Raw genomic sequence first — 6,082 nt, 5'->3', positions numbered from 1 at the left:
GTATCAAGAACACAGCCGTGCAGGTGGACTGAGTGGGTTGCGCACTGGGATGCTGCTTCCACCTAAGTATCAAACTGTTTAAGAACACGATGGCTGCAGCGAAGCAAGAAGAATCAAAATGAGAGCCATGGAAAAGATGTGGTGTGTCACTGAACCCCACCCTATGGATGCAGTCAAGACTGGCCCAGACACTGGGTTAAACTCATCACCGGTATAGTTTCTTTGGCCTCAGTGGGCATACACTACACTACATTCTCCAAAGCGTTTTCCCAGCTACACAGCTCAGCAGATAGTGTCTCCAACACCTTCCCATTCAACAGTTTTGCAACCCAATGGACATCAACGTTCCAAAATTTTCCCTGGGATTCAGTCTAAATTCCCTTTGCCTTATGTCATCCCATCGCTCCTAGTTCTACCCCTTGGCCCTGTGCAAGCCGCTCTCCCCCCTCCCATCTATCTGCTCCCTGTCCATATTTGTAGACTGTTCTCCTATGGTCCCATGGCCGCCCTTTGCCTGAGCTAGGCAGATCTGCTCCTTCACATCTTTGCTCACAGGCTAGTCGCCTCCAGCTACTAAATCATTCGTGTTGCTCTTTGCACATCTTTCGCTATGCCAATGCCCTTCCAGCAATGACAAGATCCGTGTCCAATCCGGCACTGCAAGGCGTGAAGCCACCCAAAGTTTGTAGCAAGCAGGCCCCTGGCAAGAGGGTTTGGTGCCATCCCACTGCTTCCGGAATACAAGTACAATTCAGCCATTGAATGAAGAAGCTCTTAAGCATGGCGCACCAGTCAGTGTCTGCGCGCCCTGCCTTCGCCACACTGAGCCTGGCGAGAATGCTGCCTGACTGCAATGGGCTTTGGATTCTGTGTGCCACCCAGCCTTTCCTCAGAGGGGAGGGGACAGGAATATGCGGCACATACTCTAAGGAAGCAAGAGCCCGCTCTCACCCCACCAATCCCATTGCTGAGGGGAATTTCATCTCTTCGGGGCTGCAGGTCAGGAGAAGTGGGGTTGTACAAGGAGGGGCTGGCAGGGTTTTATGGTACGTCACCTTCTCCATCCTGCTGCTAGGGATTGGGGATGGAGCATTGGAGCTGGCTGCGAAATGATTTCTTTCCACTCACAAAAAATTCTGAGGAAAAAGAAAATGTTTCCATCTTGGGTAAAATATTTCTTTGGATTTTCATCAAATAAACATATGGGTTTTTTTTTAATGAAAATGGATATTTTCTGCAACATTTTCCGTTTTTGTTGGAAAATAAATTCTCCATTTATAAAAAGCTTTGGCAGAAAATGTTCATTCAGTCTGAGCGAATGACCTCCAGCGAGGCTTTACCGCCAGCCATCAGAGGGCGCACTCTGTGGAGCGGTCCCTCCCCAGGTCTTGGTCAGTCAGAAAAGCCAATGTCCTGAGGATGTTTCCAAAACAAGGCCCTGAGCACTGGGATATGGATTAGGCTGCCAGAAGAGTTCAACTGGAACAAACACCTCTCAGGGATGGTCTAGCTCAGGGGTGGGCAAACTGCGGCCCGGGGGCCTCATCCTACCCTTTAGATGTTTTAATCTGGCCTTTGAGCTTCCAACAGGGAGTGGGGTTTGGGGCTTGCCTGGTTCCATGCGGCTCCCGGAAACAGCAGCCTGTCCCAGCCCTAGCTCCTAGGTGGAGGCACAGCCAGGAGGCTCCGCATGCTGCCCCTGCCCCAGGTGCCACCCCCACAGCTCCCACTGGCTGGGAACCATGGCCAATGGGAGCTGCAGGGGCACTGCCTGCAGTCGGGGAGCATGCCGAGCCGCCTGGCTGCACCTCCACATAAGAGCCAGAGGGGGAACATGCTGCTGCTTCTGGGAGCTGCTTGAGTAAGTGCCGCCTGGAGCATGCACCCGACACCCTACTGCACCCCAACCCCCTGCCCCAGCCCTGATCCCCCTCATGCCCTCCAAACCCCTCAGGCCCAGCCCGGAGCACCCTTCTGCACTCCCAACCCCTCATCCCCAGAGACCGCACCCCCAACCAGAGCCTGCACCCCAAACCCCTGCCCCAGCCCGGAGTCCACTCCCACACCCTGAACTCCTCATTTCTGGCCCCATCCCAGAGCTCACACACCCAGCCAGAGCCCTCACCCCCTCCTGCACTCCAACCCCCCATTTCGTGAGCATTCATGGCCTGCCATACAATTTCCATACCCAGATGTGGCCCTCGGGCCAAAAAGTTTGCCCACCCGTGGTTTAGCTAATACTTAGTCTTGCCTTGGGTGCAGGGGATCCTTCCAGTCCTACACTTCTATGATTCTATGAAGAGTTGCCGGATTTTCAGGGCCAGATATTTAGGTGGTGTAAATCAGCATCGCTCCACTGACTGCAATGCAGCCACGCCAATTTATTCAAGCTGAGAAGCTGGCCTTCAGTTCTGATTCCTCTCTGTAGAGATGAACTACAGAGAGAACTACTGCAATGGTTGAATTTAGCATGGCATTTCCCATCCTAAGTCTAGGAGGCCCCACAAATACCATGCACAGTCCAATATGGTGGAGTAAGTGGTCCCGTTTGTGGTGGTTACTAGGGCTCAGGGAAGCTACAAAGACACAGAGTTAGCTTAGCATTTGACAGCCCAGGCAGAGCTGTGGAATGGAGTGGATAGTAGAAGGGTTGACTGCACACTGGACCATAAAGCAGAGAAGGATTTTGGCATCTGATCTCTTCCCCCCAAGACAGTAATTCTGTCTTGGAGTGGAAGAGCCCAGCCTGGTCCTCGAGTCAAACTGGCAACCCCCCAGCTCTCTGAGCTTATGGTGGCAGATAGCACACTTGGATCCATTTGGCTGCTGCTTGTCATAGCCGTTCGTGGCAGAAGGCTGGAGCGGAGCTGCTCAGTGGAGCACTGAACCCACACAGATCTGGGAATGGCAAAGTGGCTTTTTAACAGCTCACCTATGAGCACTGAAAACAAGCGACAGTTAAACCATCAGGTTCAGAGTAATTCCATTCCAAGCCCAAGTCAAACTGGCTGTCAGGGGCCCACAACCTGCTCCAAGTTAATACCTGCTGAGGGTAACAGAGAAACACAAAGGATTTGGGGGTCTAGAGGTGGCAGCAATGGCTGAGCTATGGAGGAGACACCTTGCTGTACGTCAGCCCCAGAGTTGGAGGCTGCCTGGGCTGTGTCCTGCTAGAATGAAACGTTCTTCCAGTCCTGAGAGCAGGATGAAGTGGCCGCTGATGCCAACCCCCATCAATAGGTGGGATCAACCTAAGCAGAAGCTGTAAAGTTTTGGCCACATCAATAATGTTCCATGGCAGGAGGTCAAGGGCATGCAGTGCTCTGACCTTGCCACAACTTTTATGACAAAGCTTCCTCTAAGGAGTTTGAGGTGCAAGTGGTGTTCTCGTCCATCCTCCCCATGGAAGGAAAAGATCTGGGTAGAGACCGTCGAATCGTGGAAATCAACGAATGGCTACGCAGGTGGTGTCGGAGAGAAGGCTTTGGATTCTTTCACCATTGGATGGTGTTCCAAGCAGGAGTGCTAGGCAGAGACGGGCTCCACCTAACGAAGAGAGGGAAGAGCATCTTCGCAAGCAGGCTGGCTAACTTAGTGAGGAGGGCTTTAAACTAGGTTCACCGGGGGAAGGAGACCAAAGCCCTGAGGTAAGTGGTGAAGTGGGATACTGGGATGAAGCATGAGCAGGAGCGTGTGAGAGGGGAGGGCTCCTGCCTCATACTGAGAAAGAGGGACGATCAGCGAGTTATCTCAAGTGCCTATACACAAATGCACGAAGCCTGGGAAACAAGCAGGGAGAACCGGAAGTCCTGGCACAGTCAAGGAATTATGATGTGTTTGGAATAACAGAGACTTGGTGGGATAACTCACATGACTGGAGTACTGTCATGGATGGATATAAACTGTTCAGGAAGGACAGGCAGGGCAGAAAAGGTGGGAGAGTTGCATTGTATGTAAGAGAGCAGTATAACTGCTCAGAGCTCTGATATGAAACTGCAGAAAAATCTGAGAGTCTCTGGATTAAGTTTAGAAGTGTGAGCAACAAGGGTGATGTCATGGTGGGAGTCTGCTATAGACCACCGGACCAGGGGGATGAGGTGGACGAGGCTTTCTTCCGGCAACTAACGGAAGTTACTAGATCGCAGGCCCTGGTTCTCATGGGAGACTTCAATCACCCTGATATCTGCTGGGAGAGCAATACAGCGGTGCACAGACAATCCAGGAAGTTTTTGGAACGTGTAGGGGACAATTTCCTGGTGCAAGTGCTGGAGGAACCAACTAGGGGCAGAGCTCTTCTCGACCTGCTGCTCACAAACCTGGAAGAATTAGTAGGGGAAGCAAAAGTGGCTGAGAACCTGGGAGGCAGCGACCATGAGATGATTGAGTTCAGGATCCTGACACAGGAAAGAAAGGAGAGCAGCAGAATATGGACCCTGGACTTCAGAAAAGCAGACTTTGACTCCCTCAGGGAACTGATGGGCAGATCCCCTGGGAGAATAACATGAAGGGGAAAGGAGTCCAGGAGAGCTGGCTGTATTTTAAAGAATCCTTATTAAGGTTACAGGGACCCGATGTGTAGAAAGAATAGTAAATATGGCAGGCGACCAGCTCGGCTTAACAGTGAAATCCTTGCTGATCTTAAACACAAAAAAGAAGCTTATAAGAAGTGGAAGACTGGATAAATGACCAGGGAAGAGTATAAAAATATTGCTCGGACATGCAGGAGTGAAATCAGGAAGGCCAAATCACAACTGGAGTTGCAGCTCATAAGAGATGTTAAGAGTAACAAGAAGGGTTTCTTCAGGTATGTTAGCAACAAGAAGAAAGCCAAGGAAAGTGTGGGCCCCTTACTGAATGAGGGAGGCAACCTAGTGACAGAGGATGTGGAAAAAGCTAATGTACTCAATGCTTTTTTTGCCTCTGTCTTCACGAAGAAGGTCAGCTCCCAGACTACTGCACTGGGCAGCACAGCATGGGGAGGAGGTGACCAGCCCTCTGTGGAGAAAGAAGTGGTTCGGGACTATTTAGAAAAGCTAGATGAGCACAAGTCCATGGGGCCTGATGTGCTGCATCCGAGAGTGCTAAAGCATTTGGTGGATGTGACTGCAGAGCCATTGGCCATTATCTTTGAAAACTCATGGCAATCGGGGGAGGTTCCGGACGACTGGAAAAAGGCTAATGTAGTGCCCATCTTTAAAAAAGGGAAGGAGGAGGATCCAGGGAACTACAGGCCAGTCAGTCTCACCTCAGTCTCTGGAAAAATCATGGAGCAGGTCCTCAAGGAATCAATTCTGAAGCACTTAGAGGAGAGGAAAGTGATCAAGAACAGTCAGCATGGATTCACCAAGGGCAAGTCATGCCTGACTAATCTAATTGACTTCTATGACGAGATAACTGGCTCTGTGGATGAGGGGAAAGCAGTGGATGTGTTGTTCCTTGACTTTACCACAGCTTTTGACACAGTCTCCCACAGTATTCTTGCCAGCAAGTTAAAGAAGGATGGGCTGGATGAATGGACTATAAGGTGGATAGAAAGCTGGCTAGATTGTCAGGCTCAACGGGTAGCGATCAATGGCTCCCTGTCTAGTTGGCAGTGGAGTGTCCCAAGGGTCGGTCCTTGGGCTGGTTTTGTTCAATATCTTCATTAATGATCTGGAGGATGGTATGGATTGCACCCTCAGCAAGTTTGCAGATGACACTAAACTGGGAGGAGAGGCAGATACCCTAGAGGGTAGGGATAGGATACAGAGGGCCGTAGACAAATTTGAGGATTGGGCCAAAAGAAATCTGATGAGGTTCAACAAGGACAAGTGCAGAGTCTTGCACTTAGGATGGGAGAATCCCATGCACCGCTACAGACTAGGGACTGAATGGCTCGGCAGCAGTTCTGCAGAAAAGGACCTAGGGGTTACAGTGGACGAGAAGCTGGATATGAGTCAACAGTGTGCCGCTGTTGCCAAGAAGGCCAATGGCATTTTGGGCTGTATAAGTAGGGCATTGCCAGCAGATTGAGGGACGTGATCGTTTCCCTCTATTCGACATTGGTGAGGCCTCATCTGGAGTACTGTGTCCAGTTTTGGGC

This window comes from Caretta caretta, chromosome 19 (assembly GCF_965140235.1).
Source record: "Caretta caretta isolate rCarCar2 chromosome 19, rCarCar1.hap1, whole genome shotgun sequence".
NCBI classification, from domain to species: domain Eukaryota; kingdom Metazoa; phylum Chordata; order Testudines; family Cheloniidae; genus Caretta; species Caretta caretta.
This window is presented reverse-complemented; position numbering follows the sequence as displayed.